The sequence below is a fragment of the Saccopteryx leptura genome, chromosome 10 (genome assembly GCF_036850995.1).
Source record: "Saccopteryx leptura isolate mSacLep1 chromosome 10, mSacLep1_pri_phased_curated, whole genome shotgun sequence".
In the NCBI taxonomy this organism is placed as follows: domain Eukaryota; kingdom Metazoa; phylum Chordata; class Mammalia; order Chiroptera; family Emballonuridae; genus Saccopteryx; species Saccopteryx leptura.
The window spans coordinates 49,552,950-49,578,064 of NC_089512.1; the positions used below are offsets into that span (position 1 = coordinate 49,552,950).

The window sequence follows — 25,115 nt, forward strand, 5'->3', positions numbered from 1 at the left end:
TAGTAATGGGGGTGGTGGGGCACCACCTTCTTTTGAGCATCTGGAAGTGGACAGGGCATTTGAGTTATCACAATGATTTGGAGGACGCAACCGGCATTCAGTGGACTGTAGCCAGTGGAGTTTCTCAGAACGAGCACCACCCTTTGTCCTGCCCACCTTTCAAATACTCCCTGGAGTATATGTAGGTGGAAAAGCTGTATATAATTATCTAAATCTAGATCCCTACTTCCACTTACATGTAAACACAAAAACTTACTGTGCAGTTTTATTCTGCTCAGATTTGTCTAAAATTCCTCTGATTGTGTACCTTGCAGGAAGGTGATACCAGCATACCTCAGAGACATTGCAGGGTTGGTTCCAAACCATCGCAATAAAGAGAGTCATAATATGTTTGCTGGTGGAGGACGTTGCTTTTGATTTGTAACCCCCCCCCAAAAAAAACCCCCAATGTCTGTGAAGTGCAATAAAGCAAAATGCAATAAAACAAGGTGTACCTGTACCTAGTTTTGTTTGCAGCTTGACCACGGATAAATCACCTAGTGGGGTTTGAGCTGCCAGTTTGACATGTCTGTATCCATCTACATTCGTAGCTGTGTATTTGCCTGATTCTAGTGTGGGTGCCGGCAACTGTCTGCTTCAAGAAATCTGCAAGTGTAGGCATGCCCAAGAACTTATCTAGTGAAATATGTATAAAATTTAAAAAATAAATAAAGACAAATAATCATTTATAAAAAAGGAATATATATTATTATTTTATTATAAATGGTTTTCCCTTTATTTCTTCTTCGCCATATGATTAATGTGTTATTATAGTTATTACTATTTTTAGTATTTGTAGGTAGATGATGTGATTTGCATTTCAGGATGGTAAGGAGGGTATCACCAACTATTTGTTATGAAAGGGGCATTAGGGTCCAAAGGGTTCAGACTCACCGGCCTAGTTCATACAACTGAGATCTACCCTATTTTCTAAATTGCCCAAATTTAATAGATGATCTCATTGGCCTCGTATGACCCACAGAGAGTTCTAAATTTTATTCTTAGCCAGTTCTAAGTTGCTGCTTCAAAGTTAGCTGCTGCTCGAGTCTCTAGCAAACCACACAGGTTATAAACTCTGAGTTCTTAAGCCACTGCCTGATTTGCAGGAGGAAGTATATGGCCTCTGAGGATTGATATGGTTGACCAAACCAGGCCCACTGGCCGGACCCAGGCCTTACCTTTCTCACTTGGCCTTAATGTCAGCCTCTGCACTAATGTCTCCAGACCCTATTACCACTTCCTCACTGCTGGCAGAAAGGTCTTCCATCAAGCAACATTCAACTTGCCACTCCCCTCAGAATTCTTCAATGGCTCCTGAGTGCCCCTGGCAGATGTTCAAATCGCTCGGACTGATTTCTGTGCTTCTTGGAAGTGGGGGAGATTCTGCAGTCATGTTTCCATTCTCGAGAGAACGTGCAGATGAGAAAATGGGGGCTTGCTAAGCAAGTGACACACACAGCATCTGGGTGCCCTGTCCTTGAAGATAAAGCATCTCAAAGAAGGAACCACATAGCATCTGCCAAATTCCTTGCTCAAATATCTCTTCTTTGGAGACTATTTATAGCAAGAACCAGAGAAAAGCTTTCCCCTTACCAAATAAGTAAGAGTTGTGTTTAGATATCCCACACGATCCTGCCTCAGATGAAGCAAGAGGCTCTAGGGAGGAGATGAAAGGGGATTAGACATCTTTCCTTTTACAGGTGTCCTAGAGTTGGGGCAATACCCACCCAGTCCTCCGTTAAGACTAATGACACATGCCTCTTCAGGGGTCCTGGACTGCTTGAGTAGCAAAAAGCCTCCCTTTGCCAGGAGGCTGGAAGCAGAGTAGGTGATGTCTGAATGCTTTTTGGCACTGCGTACACCTCATTCTGTAGTGTGCATACACGTCTCCTTGTGAAAATGCCGATTCTGATTTTGCAAGTCTGGAAAAGTGTGGAACCTGAGATTCTGCATTTCCAATAAGCTCCTAAGAGATATTGATGCTGCTGGTCCTAGAACACCTCACAAGGAGTAAGTTTCCAGACAATAAATGGGCAGTTAAAACCCTTCCATTCCCCCTGGTCTCCTGACAACCCTAAAACTTTCATTCACTGAGAAGGTTGCAGGTTAGGCCAAAACAGGGAGGCTGCTTATCTTAGGTGTGTCCATCTCCCACCATATCCCGCCCTTAAGCTTTACTTCACATTCTGGCATTACCTAACTCCTTACAGTTTCCTGCACATAACATGCTATTCTGACTGCTGTTTTGCTCTGCTCAGGTTGTACTTTGTCTGGAAAGCCCATCTCACCTTATTTTGCTGAATTAAGTCCTACTCATCTTTCAAAACTCTGCTGGCACAACCTCAGGCTGAGATAACTGTCCCCTCTCCAATGCCAACCCCAGATTTTGCACATACTTAACCCTGTGAACATCTAGACCAGGGTAGTCAACCTTTTTATACCTACCGCCCATTTTTGTATCTCTGTTAGCAGTAAAATTTTCTAACCGCCCACCGGTTCCACAGTAATGGTGATTTATAAAGTAGGGAAGTAACTTTACTTTATAAAATTTATAAAGCAGAGTTACAGCAAGTTAAAGCATATAATAATAATTACTTACCAAGTACTATACGTCGGATTTTCGCTGTTTGGCAGAATAAATCTTTATAAAATAACTTACTATAGTTAAATCTATCTTTTTATTTATAATTTGGTTGCTCCATTACCGCCCACCATGAAAGCTGGAATGCCCACTAGTGGACGGTAGGGACCAGGTTGACTACCACTGATCTAGATGATAACACATATCTTACTGTGTTATATATGTAACTGTATGATACAATAAGATATGTGTTATGGTCTGCCTTTCCTGCCACACTGTAAGTTCAAAAGTGTGAATCATGCCTTGTTCCCCTTTGACTTTCCAGTGCCTAGCACACAGCCTGGCACATAGTAGATGCATGATAAATATTTGACAAACAGATCCATAGCTGGCAACATCTCCTCCAAAGAAAGAGTTTAACAGACTCTTTACATCTCAAGAGAAATGATTTAATCTTATAAACAAAGTGTGCGTTGTGGGGATGTGTGTGTGTGTTGCGTGTTTCTGCTTCCTTCTTTGTTCCAGGATTTTAAGTAAGGTGGGCAGTGATAACAGTAAAGCAGTCTGCAGGGGCTTTACCTGGGTTAACTCATTGAATCATATGATGCCAGTCTGCCCTGAACAGATAAGAAAACTGAGACACATGGGCCACTGAGCAGTCACATAGTGTATAAGTGGCAGAGTGAGTGAGGATTCCAACACAACTCTGTATGACTCCAAGTCCAGGGTCCTTCTTCTGAGTCCCTCTCGAAAGCTGCAAAGCTTGAAGCCTACATTTTAAATAGAAGAGGGGGAGGCCCAGCAATATTGACATGCTGGGGGAACAGGGGGCAGTAAGAGTTGTAGGATGGAGTCCCGAGGGCTAGGTGTACAGAAGGGGGAAGGGACTCTTTTCTAGAAACGAAGTGTCAAAAGGAATCAATTATTCAAGAACACCTGGATAAGGGGCTAGGTCCCCAAATGGAGCTGTTCTTGCCTGCAAGACAGTGAGCAACTCATTTTGATATTGATTCAGAGAAACAGTCAGAAGGGTCATCAACTTTAACTAGTCAGAGATGGGGTGGAAAGGTTATTTCAAAGGGAAAGACAATGTATTGCCTCTTGAAGAGTGTAGAAGGAACAGCAGACAGATGGACAAGCGATTCCAGAATGAGTCACATCCTGGCTCCACCCCCCCCCCAAGCTTCCGGTGTCTGGGAGGTAGCTGCCAGTAGCCCATCAGGTGGTGCCCTGTGTCTGCACTCCCCACAGGAGCAAAGCCTCCAGTTGAGCCCTGCCAGCTGTTGTCTCCTCCACCACCACCTCACTTCCTGCCGCCATTCTGTTCCTCTGGGCCATCGCTGTTGTAATGAGCCAGCTGAGGTGGGCCACAGGGTCAGCAAAGGTGACACCCTCTCCCCCATACTTCCTCTGGGCCACTTCTACTCCCCCATCTCTTGGTTTCCATGACAGCGTCTGGCAATGAGGCATCTACTGTAAAATGCTGGCAGAGATGTCAGGCAGAAGCCACACAGACACAGGTCTGGGGGAGAGGAAAGGGAGCTCTCTCATCTGTTGAGTGTCTGCTCTGCATGGGTCCTGCCCAATATTTCACATCTCAACAGGTGAGGAACCTATTTTAATGAATCAGGAGACTGGGGCACAGAGGGGAAGGGACCTGTCCAGGGTCATACAGTCAGTGGCAAATCCAGGATTCAGACTTGTTTTCCGTGGGCCCTGAAACTAGGCCTTTGGTCATTATACTACCTTGCTTCTTAGCCAGGGTTCAATTGTTCAGGCCCAAGCTCTGCCCCTTGCCATGGGCCCTTGGGTGAATTCCTTCACCTCTCTGAGATCCTGCAGAATGAGGTTGGTGTGACCCATTGCTCTGAGGGCTGTGAGGCTTGCAATCAGCTTGGAAAAGGCTCACACTCCTGGTTGAAGTTCAGTAAAAAAGTCTGTTCTATTTCCTATTGGAAAGACCCCAATCACAGGGCTCCTGGATGAAGCAGAGCCAAGACTGCCCAAATCCCTGAGACAAGTCTGACCTAGAGCACTTCCTCGCATGCTACTCCCACCCCCACTGTTACTAACAATAACATCTCTTAATTGCTGGGCATCCACTTTGTTCCAGGAGCCCTGCTATGGCCCTGCATGCTCACAATGACACTGGGAGGGAGACATGGCTATTATCTTCTTGTTAAAGATCAGGTAACCTACCAGTAGCACCCAGGATAAGTACCTCAGGAACAGAAGGGAAGCAGAGCTTACATCTACCTGGGAGACTGGGGGAAAGTGTATTAGAGAGACATCTGTGATGATGCTCAGTTCATCTGCAAAACAGATCAGAAAGCTGACCACTTCTCATCACCTCCATGTCATACCGGGATAGTCTGAGGGTGGGGGGAAAGCGGAGCAGGGGTGAAAAGCATTCAGGGCCAGCACGCAGAGAGCCTATGAACAAAACTCTGGATGAGTCTAGGATTGATGGGTAAGCCTCGGAAAGAGAAGGGTCTGCCTGAAGCTAGCGGTGGTGTCCACAGAGGTTAGGAGCCTGGGTTCTAGAGCCAGCTCGGCCATCACAGTAGGTGTGACCCTGGATAAGTCACCATTCCTCTGCTGGCCCCACATTCCTCCTCCAAAGGAGACATCTGCCTCCATCATCTCCCAAGGTTTCTTTCAGCTCTAACTTCCTCTAAACAAATGTGGGGAAGAACATGAGGCTGGGAGTCAGACCTGGCTTAAATCCCAGTTCCCCCACATTTTAGTGTGTGACCCTATACTCCTCATCTCAAAGATGGGACAACAGTCCCAACCTCCCAAGGCAGTTTAGAGGTCCCAGTGAGATAAGAAACAGAATGAGCCCAGAAAGCATTACTCTGTGCAATGTCTGACACAGTAGATGTTGAATACGTGCCCTTGTACCATTGCCTTGTGTTAGGTGATGCCTAGAAGGTGTATGAGGGCAACACTGTAAACCAATAAGCAAAGAAGTTGAGATCCACTTCCAACTGCACTGCTTTCAAAGTAACATTTAGTTTGTGTATAGACACACAACTCTGTGTCTGGGATAAAAGGGAGTAAAATGCATTCATCAGGAAATGCTTGGTTTTCCTTAGTGACCAAGGGCACAGGGAAAGTCCTTGGTGTCCAGAACTAACTAGCATAGTATGCTTGCCATCACGGAACTTGGTGCAGATGGGGCAGCCTGGCCCCATGTCAGCTCCAAATCTGGGTGTCCATATCCCTGTAACTCACTCAAGCTTTTTTGCTTCCATCTGCATAGCCAAACGCTCACCTGCATTATCTTCCCTGCATGTCTGTGTGTTTTTTCTGCTTCTAACAGAGAGAAAACAGCAAAATCTCTGGGTATCAGTGAGCACTCAACATAAAAAACTCAAAGCTTAGTTTTGTGATTTATTCCTGCTATCTAGCTGGAATTCAGGAAAAAGAATATGGCATTTAGCACCTAGAAAGATCTATTTTTTGTATTTATAAAAGAAGGGAATGAATGGACAAATGCAATCTGAGGTACCAAATGAAGAACTAGAAGGCTTACCTGATCCTGAGTCATTTCCAAAAATGTTTCAGGCAATTGGCATCATACTTTATAGGGTTTCATAGCCCAGGGTAAGGGGTCAGAGCATCTCAGTTTAAACTCTAACTTGGCTAAACTAGCTGTATGATCTTGGGCTAGTCACCTAAACTCTGAGCTTTCCTTACTTAGCACCATGTTTCCATCTGAGAATATCACGTCCTGCTTAGTTGTTACTTATCCAGCATCTACCTTCTCCACCACCCTGTAACAGCACGGCTATGTCTGTCTGTCTCCGCCAGTGTCCCCAGCATGAACACGAACATGAACAGACTCCAACTGTAGCTTTGCTTTTCTGCACCTCTGCTGCTGGCCTGGGCACTGCCTGTTTGGGTTTAGCAAGGATTCTATCTGGCCCCAAGAACTTAAGTGAGAACTTCTGCTGGCCACTGGTCAAAAGACCAATGTCAACATCTGACCCAGGAATGAACTGCAAGGCTGTTCCTGTTTTTAGCTTGATTCAAGAACTCCATAAAGGAAGTAGAGTAAAGCGAATGGATTTGACTGAGTGAAGAAGTTGTACATCCTAAACTCCCACAAAAACTGCAGTGACTTCTACTAAGATCCAAACATCAGAATGTACAACACAATCTGTCTGTAGCCCTGTGTATTGGAAAAAAGCAATGTGGGGGAGGAAAAAGTTTATCTTCAAGGGCAAGAAAAATTTTAGGAAAAAGAAAAAAAAAATGTCATAAATGTTTATCTCTTGAGGAGTTTGCAGTCTAGTGATAGAAAAGGATTGGTGAAACTTTGCTCCAATGGAGCCTTGGCTGCCGGGGAGGGGAGGAGAGAGACAGAGGGGAAGGAGAAGGGGAGGAGTGGAGAAGCAGATGGGCGCTTCTCCTGTGTGCCTTGGCTGGGAAGCAAACCCGGGACTCCTGCACGCCAGGCCGATGCTCTACCACTGAGCCAACCGGCCAGGGCCTAGGAATGCCCTTGTTGATCAAACTACCCAAAAGAAAATTATTTGGAGCAACCATGACAGATCGAGCAATTCAGTCTCATACTATTCATCACCAGAACGCTGCAGCCCTGTGTAAACAGTTTCAACTTTCTCGGGAAGCAGCATGGCAGATTGGGAAATCCTGTCCAAGGGGTCCTATACTACAATCTGCCCCTTCATTTGGAGTTAACCCTCAAGGACCTATACCAGGACAACTTTGGCAAATGGATGTTACTCATATACCTTCATTTGGCAAACAGTCCTATATCCACGTTACAGTGGATACATATTCTGGATTTATAGTAACCTCTGTCAGAACAGGAGAGGCTGCTAAGCATGTTATAGCTCATTGTCTGTATGCACTGTTCTATTATTGGATTTCCTAAACTGGTTAAACTGACAATGCTCCTGCATATGGAACAAAAGCATTTACTGTATTTTGTCATTCTTACAATCTTTAAAGTCAAGGTATTATTAAAGTGTACCCAGCAAATATTTTAAGGTCAATTAAAAAAATTTAAAAGGGGGGAGTCATATCCTGGAACTCCTACAGGTCTACCATATCATGCTTTTTACTTAAAAAAAATTTAAATTTCTTTTGAATGCTGATGAACAGGAGATGCCAAATCTTTTTCTCCTGCAAACTACTACCTTCTTTATTTGATCCAGCTAATAACACTGTTTTGTCTTTTTCCAAATAGCTCCAGATATATGGAAAAGATTTATATAGGCGGATGGGGATCCTCAAACCCCTCAGCAAGATCTTCTGAGCACGGCCTTTAAGATACCAAGAGACAGAAAAAGCCCAATAGAGATCAGGGGAACTACCAGCTTTTAGCATACACCCTTAAAGGCTCCAACGCCCCAAAGGGGTCTCATAGGATGCCATCTGGGTCCTGCTTCAATAGTGGAAAGGAAGGTCATTGAGCTAAAGCCTGCCCGACTTACATGCCTCTGCTGTGAGGAAACAGGGACACTGGAAGGTAGGCTTCTCCCTCACTCCTCTAAGGGAGGGTTCAGTCTCTTCTAGCCCTGCTCCAGCCACCTATGACCTAACCTTGCCCAGAATGCTGGGGTTTGCCACTGAAGGCTGAAGGTGCCCAGGGCCATCGGCCCCATCTACGACACTGTGGACGAGCCTAGGGTATTTCTTCCAAGAAGCAGGTAAACTGATCTCATTTGCACAAGGGCCACTTAACTATGTCTTGCCTGAATAGTCAGGTTTTTTATTCTTCCCTCGAAGATCTCTGTTGTGGGTGTTGATAGTCCTATTTTCTGCTGCTTTGTTTAATATATAGTGTTTCCTTTATTCCTCCTACCTCAATGCCCCACTCATATTTCAGGCTGGGACCTACTCCTAATTTAGAGCTCTCTTTCCCCCTTTTGCCAACTTATATTATGAATCTACTTTTGCCACCCAGCTTAGTGTATCCCAAGGTTCTCTTTACCAAGCCACAGTCACAGAGCTCCAGGGAAAAGCAACCTGGTCTCATCTCTCCAGGCAGAAGAACAGAAGCTCCATCTCCACACATGCTGCAGATGGCTTTTCCAGTCTACCTGAATCATTACTAGCTAGAAGCAGCGGTCATTGGGACTTGGATGTGAGCTGCAAAGTATAGAATTGTGACAACAATTCCAGTGCCATGTGGACTTTTCCTGGATGTGGACTTTTCCTGGACTCCTGCTCCTTGTGACAGCTCATAACAAACTGAACTGGGGTTGGGTTGCATTTTTCAGGGATTTGGCATGGTGTTGGGGCCAACTTGGACTTGGTGAACATGTTAAGGACACTACTCTTTTACGGATTCTTGCTGTATTGGCCAAGAGTTTACTTAAAGGCTTTAATCACTATAAAAAAAATAGAAGGGTAGAGCGTCGGCCTAGCGTGCGGAGGACCCGGGTTCGATTCCCGGCCAGGGCACATAGGAGAAGCGCCCATTTGCTTCTCCACCCCTCCGCCGCGCTTTCCTCTCTGTCTCTCTCTTCCCCTCCCGCAGCCGAGGCTCCATTGGAGCAAAGATGGCCCGGGCGCTGGGCATGGCTCTGTGGCCTCTGCCTCAGGCGCTAGAGTGGCTCTGGTCACAATATGGCGACGCCCAGGATGGGCAGAGCATCGCCCCCTGGGGGGCAGAGCACCGCCCCTGGTGGGCGTGCCGGGTGGATCCCGGTCGGGCGCATGCGGGAGTCTGTCTGACTGTCTCTCCCTGTTTCCAGCTTCAGAAAAATGAAAAAAAAAAAACAAAAAAAAAAACAAAAAAAAAAACAAAAAAAAAAAATAGAAGACTGGATAAAGAAGATGTGGCACATATACACCATGGTATACTATTCAGCCATAAGAAATGATGACATCGGATCACTTACAACAAAATGGTGGGATCTTGGTAACATTATATGGAGTGAAATAAGTAAATCAGAAAAAAACCAGAACTGCAGGATTCCATACATTGGTGGGACATAAAAATGAGACTAAGAGACATGGACAAGAGTGTGGTGGTTATGGGGGGTGGGGGGAGGGAAGGAGGGAGAGGAGGAGGGGCACAAAGAAAACTAGATAGAAGGTGACGGAGGACAATCTCTCTTTGGGTGATGGGTATGCAACAGAATTGAATGACAAGATAACCTGGACATGTTTTCTTTGAATATATGTACCCTGATTTATTGATGTCACCCCATTAAAATAAAAATTTATTTATATATAAAAAAAAGGATTGGTGAAGCAGGTGTTTATTTTACATTATGATGAGTACCTGGTGTCAGAGAAGCACCTAAGCCAGTCTGGGAGAGGGTATAAATGAAAGAAGGGGATGATACCTCCCACTACATCCCCTTCCTTTCCATGTCCACTCCTATTAAATCTCCCTTCCTTTTCTTTACACAGAACATTGCTTATGCCGCTTACCCAACATGCCCACCTTGATTACTATCCGTTACCCTCCTTGATCACACTCTGTGAATTTTTTTTAACAGAGAAGAGAGAGAGAGAGCAAGAGAGAGAGAGAGAGAGAGATAGGGAGGGAGAGAGATAAGAAGCAGCAACTCATAGTTGCAGCACCTTAGTTGTTCATTGGTTGCTTTGACCGGGGACGGATGGGGATGGGCTCAAGCCAGTGACCATGGGGTCATGCTTATGATCCCACGCTCAAGCTGACGACTCCGCGCTCAAGCTGGTGCCCTTGGGGTTTCAAAACTGGGTCCTCAGTGTCCCAGATTGACACTCCTCCCACTGAGCCACCACTGATCAAGCTATTTTGTGTTTATTTTTGTATATGGTGTAAGAAAATGGTCTAGTTCCACTTTTTTTTTTTTTTTGCATCTATCCAGTTTTCCCAAAACCAGTTATTGAAGAGCTATCTTTACCCCTCGTCTTGTCTATCTAGTCATATATTAATTGATCACATAGGTGTGGGTTGATTTCTGGGCTCTCTATCCTGTCCTTTGAGCTACATGTCTGTTTCTGCACCAGTACCATACTGTTTTGATTAGTATAACTTTGTAGTGTATTTTGAAGTCAGGGGATGTGAAATCTCCCACTTTGTTCTTTTTCAATATTGCTTTGGCTATTTGGAGTCTTTTGTGGCTTCATACAAATTATAGAGTTAGTTGTTCTAGTTCTGAGAAGAATGCCATTGATATTTTAAGAAGGAAAACATTGGGTCTGTAGATTGGTCTGGACAGTAAGGATATTTTAACAATATTAACCCTTTCAATTCATGAGCAAGGTTTGTTCTTCCATTTAGCTGTGTCCTTTTCAATTCCTTTCTTCAATATCTTATAATTTTCAAAGTAAAAGTCTTTTACCTCCTTGGTCAAATTTATTCCAAGGTAGTTTATTCTTTTTGAAGCAATTGTAAATGGGATTGTTTTTATATTTTCTTTTTCTGATAATTTGTTATTAGTATATAGAAATGCAACGGATTTCTGTATATTAATTTTATATCCTGCAACTTTGCTGAATTAATTTATTAGTTCTAATAGTTTTTTGGTGGAGGCTTTAGGGTTTTCCATACATAGTATCATGTCATCTGCCATACTCTATGACTTTTTCACAAAACAATACCTGACCAGACCACTTGCTCTTCCTGGAACATGTGCCTTTGCTCATGCTGTTCCCTCACCCCCCCCCCCACACACACACACCTGGAATCCTTCCTCTATACCTCTACCCATTGAAATCTTATGTTTCAAAATCCTGCTCATACTCATTCATCCATTCAACAAATATTTCCTGAGTATTTACTATGTCTCCAGCACTATGATGGGCACCAAGAATGCAATGGAGAAGACACAGCCCATGTCCTCAAGCTGCTTACAGCCATGCTCACAATAAGGAATAACATATGTATGGTAGATGTAAGTTCAGAGAGTGCTATTAGTCCAGTGGAGGGTCCTAACCCAGCCTTGATGGGGTATGTTCAGGGAAGGCTTCCTGGAAGAGGAGATTTCTAATCTGAGTCCTAAAGAATGAAGTGCAAGGGGAGAGAGGTGTATATAAATGTATGTGAACATACTTATATATCAATATGGCCATAATAATAGCTGACATTTACTGACTGCTCCTAGGAGTCAAGTATTGGGTTAAGTACTTCAGATGTATTAATACCTTTATAGTCCTTACTACCCTATGGGACTGAGTACTGTTATCATTCCTGTTATTCAGATATCCTTATCCAAATTGGAAGTTAAGAGCTTGCTTCTGGTCACACAGCTACTAAGTGGCAGAGCTGGGGTTCAAATTCAGGTTGGGGCCAGAGCCTATGCTTTTAACCACTACACTTGGACATCTTATGCTGTCAGTGTCTGCCACTTCCTCTTTTCACTTAACAATACATTTATCATAGACACCTTTCCAGGCGGTTCAACTCAGGCTTCTTTCTTTCAATTTAATGGCTGCAGAGGATGTCACTGGATTGTGAGGAGTGAAGTGACATGATCAGATTCATCCCTGGGAAAGAGCCCTGGGTACAGCATGGGGCCACCTGGGAGCAGGAAGCTATGTTAGGTATTCTATGGAGAGAGGACAAGGCCCAAGCTCAAGCTGGGATAAAAAGGATGCAGAGGGGGCTGGACAGCAGGAACATGATAGGACAGTGGGGTATAGCAACTGCCACCTCTCAGGGAAGAAGGAATTGGGGGAGGGAGTGTCTTTGGATTCTCTTTCTTACAAGTCTTACAGAGCCAAGCATCTTTCCCTTTAGCCCCCTACCTTAGCTCTGCATGCATTGATTCTCGCTAAGCACGCTCTAGCTAGCACTTCCAATTAAGAGTGAGTGATCATCAGTTTCAGTTCCCCTGAGATGTGCAGATGTGGTGCCTGTGGAATTTTTTTTTCCATTGATTTGAGAGAGAGAGAGAGAGAAAGGAAGGAAGGGCAGGGTGTTATGCAGAGAGAGAAGCATCAACTTGTTTCACATAGCTGTTCCATTTAGTTGTGCACTCGTTGACTGCCTCTCGTATGTGTCCTGACCTGGGATTGAACCCATGACCTGGGACGCACCAGGATGACACTTTATCCACTGAGCCACCTGTCCAGGCTGGAATCCTTTAAAAAAATTTATTTTTTATTTATTGTTTTCAGGGAGAGAGGAAGACGGAGAGAGAGAGAAAGAAAGAGAGAGAGAGAAAGAGAGAGGAACATCAGTCTGTTCCTGTTTGTGCCTGACTGGGAATTGAACCAGTAACCTCTGCACTTTGGGATGACATGCTAACCAACCGAGCTATCTGGTCAGGGCTAGAATTCTTAATTCTTTGATTAATTGTTGCCCAGGAGGGCCACATCTATTCTACCCAAAGTACAAAAAATAAAACAAAAATCCTCATAAGTTACCTAACAGCAATACTATAATAGAGTTCTCTCGTAATGGCCCATCCAACCTCACCACACTTAACCACCTGTCAGTCCTAATGCACCTACTCCAAAACAGTCTCAACCTGTCCATGTCTCTCCATTGTCACTGTCCCCTGGCCCAACCAATCATCTCTCGTCTGGACAACTGTAATATTTTCCTGACAGGTCTCTGCAGTTTCATTCTAGCATATGTTGGTCAACATCTCTAGGCTCAGTTTTCTTATCTGTAAAATAGGCATACTAATATTTCATAGGGCTATAGAGAAGACTGGGCAACATAATGAATGGAAAGCCCTGGCCAGGAGTGCTTTCTCAGTTGGTGACACTTTCCTTCCTCTGTCAGCTGGATGGGAGGAATCAGAAAGGTCAGGGACTCTCATATTCTGCAGGTACAAATAATAACTAGGCATTAGAGGCCTCTGGATCTTCCTGCTTCTCTTGAGATGACCCCCACCCCCTTCTGACAGGGCTTCTTGCCCTATTTTCTTCCTCATGTTTCCTTCCATGTAATGGGAGTTCTACTACCTTCATACCCGGCCTCACTCCCCTCCTCACATGTTCCTCCCCGAGCTCTGTGCATGCTGCCACATATTTATGGGTGAGTTTGAGAGGCGAAATAGTTAAGTAAACTTAGGTTCTTCTCTGCTTCTCTTAAGAGCCAGCCAGCCTGCTTGCAGGGAGCATACATCTGGGACGGTCGTACCTATCGGGAATAAAAAGGGGACCCTCTGCAGGGCCCCAGTGCTGTCTGCACTGCATCAGGAGGGACGCCCAACAACTCTGGCTTTCAGCATTAGCCACTCTGCGTGCTCCAATGTCAATGTAGTAACAGTGACATTTGTTCTCTGGCTGCCCTGCTTTTCGTCTTAATTCTCAGTTGGACCAGAACTCAGACTAGGCAAAAAGAGTGCTATTTATTAACTTATCCCATCTCCCAACAGGACTAAGCAATGGGAGAAAGCCCTGTCTTGTATTTCTACTCGTTAATGAGGCGTCTCAGGGACTCAGTCAGGCCTGATGCTGGGTGTTGTGAGAATCAATAAATAAATGACTAACAAATATTTATTGAGCTCCTGATACAGTTGTAAGAGTTTGTCTTTGCTCAGTGTTTCTTACTGCTTTCAAAATGTCTATTAGCACTTTCAGGTGTGTGAATGCTACAATGTGGCAGGACATTCACCATCTTGGTGGTCTTCATCACCATTTGCATGATCCCGGCAGAAACACCCTTGTCTTTAAGGATCTCATTGTGATCTCACTTTCTTCACCCAATAAAATTTTATTGAACATCTACCAGATACCAGGTGCTAATTGATGAAGGCACTGCAGGTATAGTAGTAAACCAGGCAGATGATGTCCCTACACTCCTGGAGCTGGCAATCTGATGGGGACTATGAAGAAAATCAACAGAGAGAGACTGCATTGGTGTGAGGGTAAAACTGAGGTGGTTGGGGAAGGCCTCTTCAAGGAGGGGATATCTGAGTCCTCGGTAATGAGAAAGCATTAGTCATTGCAAGATCTGGGGGAAGAGGTTCTCAATAATGCTATGAGATGAGTATTAGTATTATTTCCCTTTTACAGATCAGTAAACTGAGGCAAGGGGGGTTAAAATGCTTCTTCCGAGATCAAAAAGGTAATTATTGAAGGCATCAGGATATGAGTCCAGGTCCAGACTTTGAAACCTCAGCTATTGCCACCAAATCTACTTGCCTCTAGGTTCCAGCACTTCTAAAAGAATCTTACTTAGAGAACTTCAGCAAAGCAGCACTAGCTGCCCTGAAGGAGCTTTCCAGTCTAAGTCGAGAGAAAATTTCTTTATACAGAAAACACTAACCACAGGTGAGAAATTGATACGTAGAATTAATACAATTTCAAATTCTAAAAACCCAAAGGAATTTGTTTGGAACATGACAAAATGACTCCTAATTTCTTGAGGGGAAAATCCATATAATATCTTTGTTTATGAGTTGGTTTATTTTAGAGATTTTCAACCTTTTCCATCTCATGGCACATATAAACTAATTACCAAAGTTCCGCAGCGCACCAAGAAATATATTTTTTGCTGATCTGACAGAAAGTTAGGTATAATTTTGATCCATTCACACCAGATGGCTATTGTTGTGTTGATTGTTGTCATTTTTTTATTTGACAGTTTAAGAGAAAAGAGGTCAGGGCCCCAGACTAAATACTCAGATATTACATGTTTTAAAAATTATTGCAGCACACTGGTTGAAAATCACTGGTTTATTTAATAAACACAACAGGCTTGACTGTAAATGCTTTCCAAATGTTAATTTTTTGGAACTTCATGACTCATTTAATACTCATAACAATCCTGTCTGTTAATACAGCCACTAATCCCACTTTACAGTTAAAGGAATCAAGGCAGACATAGGTTGGATGACCTACCCTGAACACATTCTGGAGAATGTGGGAGCCAGATTGCAACTGACATCATCTGGCCTCGGAACCTTTGCTTATAACCGTAAACTGAATTTGTGTGTATCATTTACATAACTGAATTTATATCTACAATTGCATTTTGTCTCTTTGTCTCTCTCTCTGCCTTGCAAGATCTTGTTTTCTGGAGCTTGTGGTGGTCTGGTTTAAATTCAGAATTCATGGTTCCCCTTCAATTTGCTCTGGGGAGCCCTTGGGAGGGGCTTTGAAGAGCTAGATTGTCATTCGCCAAGGAAGCTGACGCTGGGATCGATCAGAAGCCCATCTGGGGCCTATCAGGCTCAACCTGCCATTCAGGCAGTTAGAGGCTGTGGACAGAGGAGAGAAAACGGGGCTTTCATTAGGGGCCAGGATCAACAAACAGTCCCATCGACAGGTGCTTCAGACCACACGGGCGGGCAGGCGATGGAACAGTGTGTCACAGGGGCTCGGGCTCAGGGACAGCAGGTTGAGTTACTGAATGATGTTTCCCTCCAGGAACAGGAAGATCCAGTCAGTACATAAATGAAGTTCCCCCCAAAGAATAAACCAAGAGAAGATTGCCTGGAAAGTTTGAAATAAAAAAACCCAAAAAACAAAAAAGAAGGGGAAAGCAGATTCCTTTGCTAGCTATGAAAACATACAGCCTACAGATAAGCATCAAAGCAGCATGGCACAGAGCTCCACTCCTCTCCTGGTTATGGCTTGTTGGTGTTTACTGTTTCCTGGCATTACCCTGTCTGATGGTCATCCGCTAGACTCAGCAGAAAATTTAACACCACAATAGACAGCTTGGAAAGAGACCAGCTACTAATGACAGGGTTTCCAGGTCACATACCCCGAGACCCAAGATAGAAAACCATGTGAACGGTGTCCCTCTGGAGCTGTGCAATGCCACAGCTCTGCCTCGGAAGATAGGGAGTAAGTTAGTGTCTGCTACAGGCAGCACAGGTGAGAAAAGGAGGATCAGTAAACAGGATGGGGACAACTGGTTAACTGTGTGAATAAAAAAATTAAGTTCGACCTTTATCTTATCCCCACACCCAAACAGGTTAGAAAGTGATAATTTAGTGTGAAATAAGAAGCCATTAAAACAATGACAACTAGAAACCTTCTTTTCCTAATCTGAATAATGGGGGTAATAGTAACTACCACATAGCATTGTTAAGGAGATTAAGAGAGAAGATACAAATTAGCACAGTGCCTAGTACTTTTAAGTAAATGAGGATTGAGGGGAGATTTGGCTGAGAAACTTCCTCAAATCTAGCAACCCTGGAGGACAAGGGGAGTCAGCAGGAGGAGTGTAGCTCCAGTTTATAACCTGATACACGGAGAGGAAGGTCTCTCTTACCAAATGGAAGAAGAGTGGTCCTTGGAGTCAAGGTCCTCTACCTGTGGGCACCAGGGTAAAATAATTCACAGCAAGTACACTGTCTGAAGCTGCAGCAATTTTAGAAGCAGGAAGAAACTCAAGTGGAACTCACAGGCATCAGACTTTCACCCTGGGCTGAGATCCCTTCCTTCCTGATCGTTGGTTGGAAGAACCCTACCCAGTGCTCAAGGCTCGGCTCTTCCGCAGCACTTGGGACAGCCAAAGCCACAGTCCCTGTCCACTTCTGCCTGAGGCAGCCTAGCCTCTCATTGTTGGAAAGTTCCTCCTTAGACTGAGCTGAAGCCGGTGGCCCCCACAGCCCCCACTTTAGCTTCCACCCACTGGGGCCTCAGTAGTGAGTTCTACCAAACACTCAACAAGAACAAACCCAGTTTGCACAATCTTTTCTAGAGAATCAAAGAAGTGGGAATACTGCCCACTTTGTTACATGAGGCCAGCATAATCTTGATACCAAAGTCTGAGTAAGCACCAGAAAGAAATATTGTCAGTGGATCTCACTCATGAACTTATAATGTTAAAATTCTAAACCTAAAGGCGAGCAGAAATAATCCAGCAATAAAGGTGCTATAGGACAACATGAGTTGGGGTTATTTTAGAAAAACAGAAATCAATGTAGTTCACCATGTTAACATTGACAAAGAAAAATCATATGACCATCTGAGCAGATGCAGAGAAAACATCTGTTAAAAACTCTACTTCCATTTATGATTAAAAAGAAAAGAAACAGTTAGCAAACTGAGAATAGAAAGAAATTTCTTTAATCTGATGAAGATTACCTACCAAAACCCTAAAGTAAACATTATACTGTACTTGGTTATCAAATGTAGACAGCTTCTTAAGAGCTGCAAAAATCAAGATGCCCACTATTACCTCTTTAATTCATTCTTTTTTTTTAAGAGAGGAGGGGAGATAGAGAGACAGACTCCTGCATGAGCCTCAACTGGGATCCACCTGGCAACCCCATCTGGGGTTAATGGTCGAATCAACCAAGCTATCCTCAATACCCAAGCCTGATGCTCAGACCAACCAAGCTATCCTCAGCACTCGGTGCTGATGCTCAAACTAAACAAGCCATTGGCTGTGACAGGGGAAGAAAGAGAGAAGGGAGAGAGGGAGGGAAAGAGAAGCAGATGGCCTCTTCTCATGTGTGTACTGACTGGGAATTGAACCTAGGATGTCTGCACACTGGGCCAATGCTCTATCTGCTGAGTCAACTGCTGGGGCCCTAATTCATTATTGTACTAAGGTCTTAACCAGAGCAGTAAGGCGGGAGTCGGGGTGGGAGGGGGAGAAAAAGAAAAAAAAGGAAAAAAGAATTGGAAAGAAGGAAACAAAACTGTTATTTTCACCTCTAATTGTATACATAGTATTTCCAAAATAATCTATAAATACATTTTTTTAAATAGTATGAGTTTAGCAAGATTTCTGGATACAAAATCAATATGCAAAATGGAGACATATTTTTCCAAAAAGTAACCAAAAGAGCATTAAGTTTAATATATATATTATTTATAATTACATGCAAAATATCAAATAACTAGCAACATATCTAAGACGTGCAAGACTACCAAGGGAAAATTAGGAAACCGTACCATGAGAAGTTAAAGATATCTTAAATAATGAAGATACCCATGTTCATGGAAGACTAAACTCTACACCTTACACTCTCTGTGGGGCAGTAGAGAGCTCAGCAAAAACAGCTGTAGATTAGAGCACCCTGGTTTATATTCCTCCTCCTGGTGTTTGTAAAATATGTGGTACTGGGCATTCTACCAATGCCCCTGAACCTCAGTTTCCTCACCTATAAAACAGGAATAGCCATATCTGTTTAGTCGTTAGAAGTCAGTGGATGTGAAAGTCCTTTGTAGAGTGCTATATACATGTAGGGATTCTTCTGACTAGCATTACTGCCTGTTGTGGTCTGAGGGTGGGGAAAAAGTTTTCTCTCCCAGATTAGGCCAGCTGTGTCCTTGTTTCTGCTCAACAATTTGTCAACAAGGGCAGTGCTGAGTGCTTATTCTGTGCATAACATTTCCTCATTCAGTTCTCACAACAACCTACAAGTCAGGTGTGTTGTTAGCCCCATTTTACAAATGACAAAGCTGAGGCTCAATTAAGCAACTTGTTATTCATATATTCATTCGTTTATTCAGCATTCATGGAGCCCCTTCTATGTGCTAGGAGCCTTGAATGCACTGGTGAGGAAGATGGACATGCTCTATTAGAGTTGTGAGTCTAGTTAAGAAAAAAGCCACAAGTCATACCACAAATAAGCGGGCAGAACTAAGATTCAAACTCAGGCCTGTTGGACACCAGAGTCCATACTTTTAAGCACTCCCTGGAGGTGGCTTCCTCAAGCTCCTCTGCTCTATCCTCTCGGTTGTGATGTAATGCTTTCTAACATTCACTCTGCAGGCAGCACAAGTTTCAGTGGGCTCTGCCATCCAAGCTGCTGCACAAATGGAGAGCTATCAGCTTTGATTCTGGCCCATGTGATTCTCGTGCATGATCACTGGAGAATTACAGCGGGGAAAATGAAGACAGAACAGAGGAGAGGCATCCTGGCCTCTCCTCCCACAGCATCAGTGGCATTGTTCCCAATGAGTGTATGCCTGAGTCCTTTGCTACCATTAATGACAGAAGTGAGTCACTTATAAATAAGATACAGGAGCTTTATTATAATTATATCCCACAATTCAGAAATGCTCAGTGTCACTGTAAAAGGGAGGGCAGCAGGTGACCGGGGCTTGAATGATCCTCTGCCAGGTACATCTTTTATATAAAATGTCTTGGATCAGGAGCAATTACTGCTAATGCCCAGCCTGGATACTAATGAAAATTACTTACAATTGCATGTAATTCTTTGCCATTTATACTATCTGCTTTTTCCTTTCTTTTCTCTGCTTTTCCAGCTTAAGAAACAGACACTGGAAAATATGGATAACAGCCATTTTGCAGATGGGGAAACTGATGCTCAAGTTCACTGAATTCAAAGGGCCAAGGCTGAGGTTCTAATCCTTCAGGGGAAAGGATTTCATAACTCTGAATGTGTCCACCTGACCTGGAAGGTACACAAAATATCCCAAATCAGTAGGACAATCTGAAAGGCAGCTGGGGTGGTGTGTTCCATTGAAAACTTTGCCTTGGGCCCTGGCCGGTTGGCTCAGTGGTAGAGCGTCGGCCTGGCATGCAGGAGTCCCGGGTTAGATTCCCGGCCAGGGCACACAGGAGAAGCGTCCATCTGCTTCTCCACCCCTCCCCCTCTCCTTCCTCTCTGTCTCTCTCTTCCCCTCCCGCAGCCAAGGCTCCACTGGAGCAAAGTTTGTCCGGGCGCTGAGGATGGCTCTGTGGCCTCTGCCTCAGGCGCTAGAATGGCTCTGATTGCAACAGAGCGATGCCCCAGATGGGCAGAGCATCACCCCCTGGTGGGCATGCCAGGTGGATCCTGGTCGGGCGCATGCGGGAGTCTGTCTGACTGCCTCCCATTTCCAGCTTCGGAAAAATACAAAAATAATAATAATAATAAAAAAAATTAAAAAAAAGAAAACTGCCTTGGTGAAGACAGGACAGCTGTAGCTAGACTTTATAAAATGAACTTCAAATCTACCCTCTGACATTCCACAACCAACAAGAGGCTTACAGTCATCCCTCGGAGACCTGAGAAAGGACTATGAAGAGAGAACCTGGGCTGAAAGATAGAAAGAGCCTTTTTCCTGCCCACAAAAGCCAAGACACTGTCCCAAATCCATTCAGCTCAGAACTCCGAAGCCAGAGCATGAAGTTAAAGCTACAGCATGAAGGAGTGAGGTTGGCCATCACAGTGATAATGATAATTGTGGTAAAGCCCAGTGTTTGCTGAGTACCTAGTAGAGCTCCAGAAGCTCAAAAAAGTGCACAGAGACTTCAGGTTTTAGGCTAGTTAAAGCTTAAGATTGCACTAAGACTTCTGGGACACATTTATATCCAACACTAGATCTGTCCCACTTTGTGGATGAGAAAGCAAGAGGCTTGCAGAGGTGGGGCAGCTTGAAGGTGGCAGAGCCAAGATAAAAGCTAGTCTGTTTGACCATTATAGTAACACTAATGACAACTAACATTTAAATAGCACTTTTATATATTACATGGCACCATTCAGGTGCTTTATGCATATGAACACAATTCTCTCACCAACCCAATGAGGAAGGTGTTATGAACATGCCTATTCTAAAAATGAGGAATTGAGGAACAGAGGGGTACCACAACTTGCCCAATGCCACAGAACTCCTAAGTGACAGCACTAGGATTTGAGCCAGCTCCAGAATCCACAGTTTTGATTTCTTTGTTATGCCTCCTCTTTGTTATAGAAAGCCATACCACTTTTCATCAGGTACTCTTTGATTGTAAACAGGAAAGTACAAACAGGGAAGGAAGTCTTGAGAGAGTCCAAGGAGAGGAAGTTCTTCCTACCTCAGACACTCAACTGAGAACCAAGAAGGACCACTCCTAGCACAGAACTGCCAAAACTCCTCTGGTCTATAGGGTCCTTGGCAGGCAGCTCCAGCCTCCACCCTGCTCTGAAATCATGGACTGGCAGTACTGAGCCATTTCCCACCTTGGAAGGATTCTCTGTCACACTTGAAAATGGTACAGGCTTCCCTACAGACTCTTCTTCCACCGAGAAAACACATTTTGAGACAGCCAGTAGCATCACGCTGCCTTGAGCTGGTGTATCTTGCAAGCCCTAAGACATTAGGGTTTTTATATGGGGTTGTTAGGTATTCCAATGAGTGATCACAGAAGTAGGCCATCTGCAGGAGAGAAAGGAAAGCCGGTGCAAGGGCATCAGAGACCCTGTTGCCTGACGTCTCTCTAGTCTTCACCTTTGCTGCTGACCGCCACAAGCAATAGGGACCTAAGGTCCCATCTGCAGCTTGAGTTTCACTGATAATCTGGAAGGAGTAAGACCCGAGTTCAAATCCTAACTCTGCCATGGACCAGCTGGGCAACCTCACGCAAGTTACTTAACTTCTCTGAGCCTCATAGATTATCTGTTCAATGGGTCTAGGAATACAGGGGGTCCTCGGGATGACACAGTTTTGTTCCTACAACAGTGACGTAACCCGAATTTTGGCGTAAGTCGAAACACACCCTAGCCTAAGCCACTTACCTATCCTATCTAACACAGTTGTAAAATCATAATCTAGAACGTAAAAACCCAACTAATCACAGAAAAAGGAAAAGGACAAAATATACTGTACTGCACACTGTATTGCGTATTCTTTCATCATGTGCAACCAAAATATGTAGTTTGCCCATGTAGTCCGTGAGTATGACACTAACGGCATAAGCTGAAACACGTCTCAATTTTTTTTTTCTTTCTTTTTTTGCATTTCTCTGAAACTGGAAACAGGGAGAGACAGACAGACTCCCGCATGCGCCCGACCGGGATCCACCCGGCACGCCCACCATGGGACGACGCTCTGCCCACCAGGGGGCGATGCTCTGCCCATCCTGGGCGTTGCCATGCCGCGACCAGAGCCATCCTAGCGCCTGAGGCAGAGGCCACAGAGCCATCCCCAGCGCCCGGGCCATCCTTGCTCCAATGGAGCCTTGGCTGCGGGAGGGGAAGAGAGAGACAGAGAGGAAGGCGCGGTGGAGAGGTGGAGAAGCAAATGGGCGCTTCTCCTGTGTGCCCTGGCCGGGAACCGAACCCGGGTCCTCCGCACGCTAGGCCGACGCTCCACCGCTGAGCCAACCGGCCAGGGCCACGTCTCAATTTTTTAAAGTTTTTATGGGAGCAAGCATTGTAAAGTCGAAACATTGTATGTCGAGACTGTCGCAACATGAGGACCCCCTGTAATAGTGCCTACCTTGCAAGGTTGCTGTGAACTAAATGGGATTTAGTAATACTCTGATCATGCCACCCTCCCTCCCTCTTCCAGTATCCGCTGGTTCTTGGTTGCTTCCAGGATAACATCCAAGACTGGAGCATTTGAACTCTTCCCAATCAGACCCCTACTTCCCTTTCTTTCCTTCACTCTCTGGAGATGCACTCACGGAATTAGTTCCCCAAGCACATTCCCGCCAGGGGACATTGTCACAGAATACTTCCTGCGTGGTCACCTTTTGTCCGGCTCCAGGTCTGAGGTGGGAGCCCCCTGCTGGAAGACAGCGACGCTGCCTGGAGCATCTCGGCACTGCCAGCTCCCAGACAGTGCAGACTGTTCTGAGTCTCAGGAATTCGGGTGAGGTCTTCCTCTTGGGGTGAGGTGAGGTGGGGTGGAAAGACAAAGGGGCTAATCACCCAGAGAGGGAAAGTGTCTTCCATGAAGAAGTGCTGTGCTCCATTCAGCACCTTCTCACTTCCTTGGCTCTTTCCAGAAAAATGGAGAGCAACTTCCAGAATTTAGTATCCTCTGACCTATGCCCTGAAGGACCAGCAGCCCCCTTGCGCTTCTACCACAAGAGTTCACTCCTTGGCAGTAATAGCCTCCTATTTTTCCAAAGGGTCCTCGTGCAGTACGTCTGCAGCGCCTAGGCTTGCAGCCGGGTTGCAGGAGGCGTTGGGTGGTGGTCTTGAAGTTTCCCACACCCGACCCCGGGTAACGCTGACCTTGGGGCTCGCCAGCATGCGGTGAAATAGTTTGGGTCAGGAGACTTAGGCTCAAAACCCTTGCTCTCTCCTTGACTCGCTGGTGCTCCTGGGCACAACTTTCCCTCTCTGAACCTCAGTTTCCTCCTCTGTAAAATGAGTATGATAACACCTGACCACAAGCAGAAGGGACCGAAGGTCCCATCAAATGACATAAAGAATCTAAAGAGATCATGGATGCCCAGCGCCTGGCATAGACAACGCACTCACGGACGGGCTGGGGCTACGGTAGGAATCAAACTCTGAGCCCAGCCCCGGGCAGCTCTGGGAGAAATGGAGACTCGCCTTGTCCGCATCGGAGTCCGGAGGCAGCCACGCGGGGCGCGTCCCCTGGCCAACCGCGGGGAGCCACAGGTGTCTGTGTCTGTGCGTCCGGGCGCTAAGGCCAAAACTGAGTATCCGGGAGGGTGCCATGCAGCCTGCCGCGCGACGGGACCCTACTCAAGCCACCCACATCCCGAGGTCTCCCCTGGCACGTCCACCTGCCACCAGCCGGTTCCAGGGTCTCTGTCAGGTTCCTCGGGGATGCCCAGACCAAAGCATGGGCAGCGCACAGCCTGGCCCGGCCGCTGCGGCCCCACTCTCGCCCCTGCCCGCTCCCTGCCCGCGCCGCACTCGGACTCACCGGCACTGGCTCCAGGGAAAGTTTAGTGGTGCGGGGTCGCGGCGGCCTGGCTGCTCTGCGCTCGTTGGCTACCGCGGGGATCGCGGCTAGGACGCCGCTGGAGCTGAGAGAGGCGGGGCGCCGGGGGAGGAGCCTCGCGGGAGGGGGCAGAGGAGAGGGACGGAGGGCGGGAGCGAGGCAGAGACCTGGGCCACCGGGGCCTGCAGCGCCTCCGCTTCCCGCTTGGGGCTTCCAGGGCTGTCCCCACGCTGGGAGGGGGCGCCAGAGGGCCCTTCGGTCTCGGACACCATATCCTACAGCCCGCCCTGGGATCGGAGCTGCTCCCGCTGAGCACCCCAGCCTCGGGCTCTGCGCGGTGGGGCGGCTCCTTGGGTTTGCAGCGAGAGCAGAGAGAAGAGTCAGAACCTTGGTGAGAGCTGAGGGCAGGCAGATAGACAGAAATATATAAATCAAGATAAAGAAGCAGAGATAGAAATAGTCTGAAAAGAGATGATGTTGGACAAAGTCAACCACAGACCGACTGATAGGCAAACACAGATAGTGATACCCCATCTCCCACTATCTTTGCTAGAGAAGCCAAAAAAGCCAGCCAGCCAGAGAAAGATTAAGATCGGCAGATAGGGACCCCCACACCCCCTCATCTGTTTCTCTTTAGCCTAGCCCCTCCACATGAGCTCAAGTTTCAAATCATGACTGTTTCGGTTAATACCTGGTGCCAGACTGAGCAGAAAGTGGGGTGGTGCGGATTGCAAGGGTGAAGGTGGGATGTAGTTCCGATACAGGACCCACAAGCCTCTGCCTCTGACCTCTGACCTTTGACTCTGGGAGCTTGAGAGTTTGTGCACACTGTCTTTATTTCCCAAACTGGGGACAGAGGCAGAGTTTTCTTCTCTCCTCAGTGTCAGGACAACTCCATTTGAATTCCTTAAACAGTTATTTGGATCTTATCTCAACACTTCAAAAGAGAGACCCAAGTACAGAGGGAGAGGAGAGTGTTTGCGAAGGAGGGAACTGGGGTGGGGGTGTGCTGGGGCATGGGTTTGGG

At 45.7% G+C, this 25,115-nt stretch overlaps 1 protein-coding gene across 1 annotated transcript in view; it reads right to left on the reverse strand.

Annotated features, from left to right (window-relative positions):
• Window positions 1-24,154, reverse strand: part of HRH1 (histamine receptor H1) — a 112,148-nt gene extending 87,994 nt beyond the window's left edge. The window contains exon 1 of the mRNA XM_066351847.1: window positions 24,071-24,154. The gene's annotated coding sequence lies outside the window, so the exon portion shown is untranslated. The remainder of the gene's footprint in view (window positions 1-24,070) is intronic.
• Window positions 24,155-25,115: the final 961 nt, after the last annotated feature.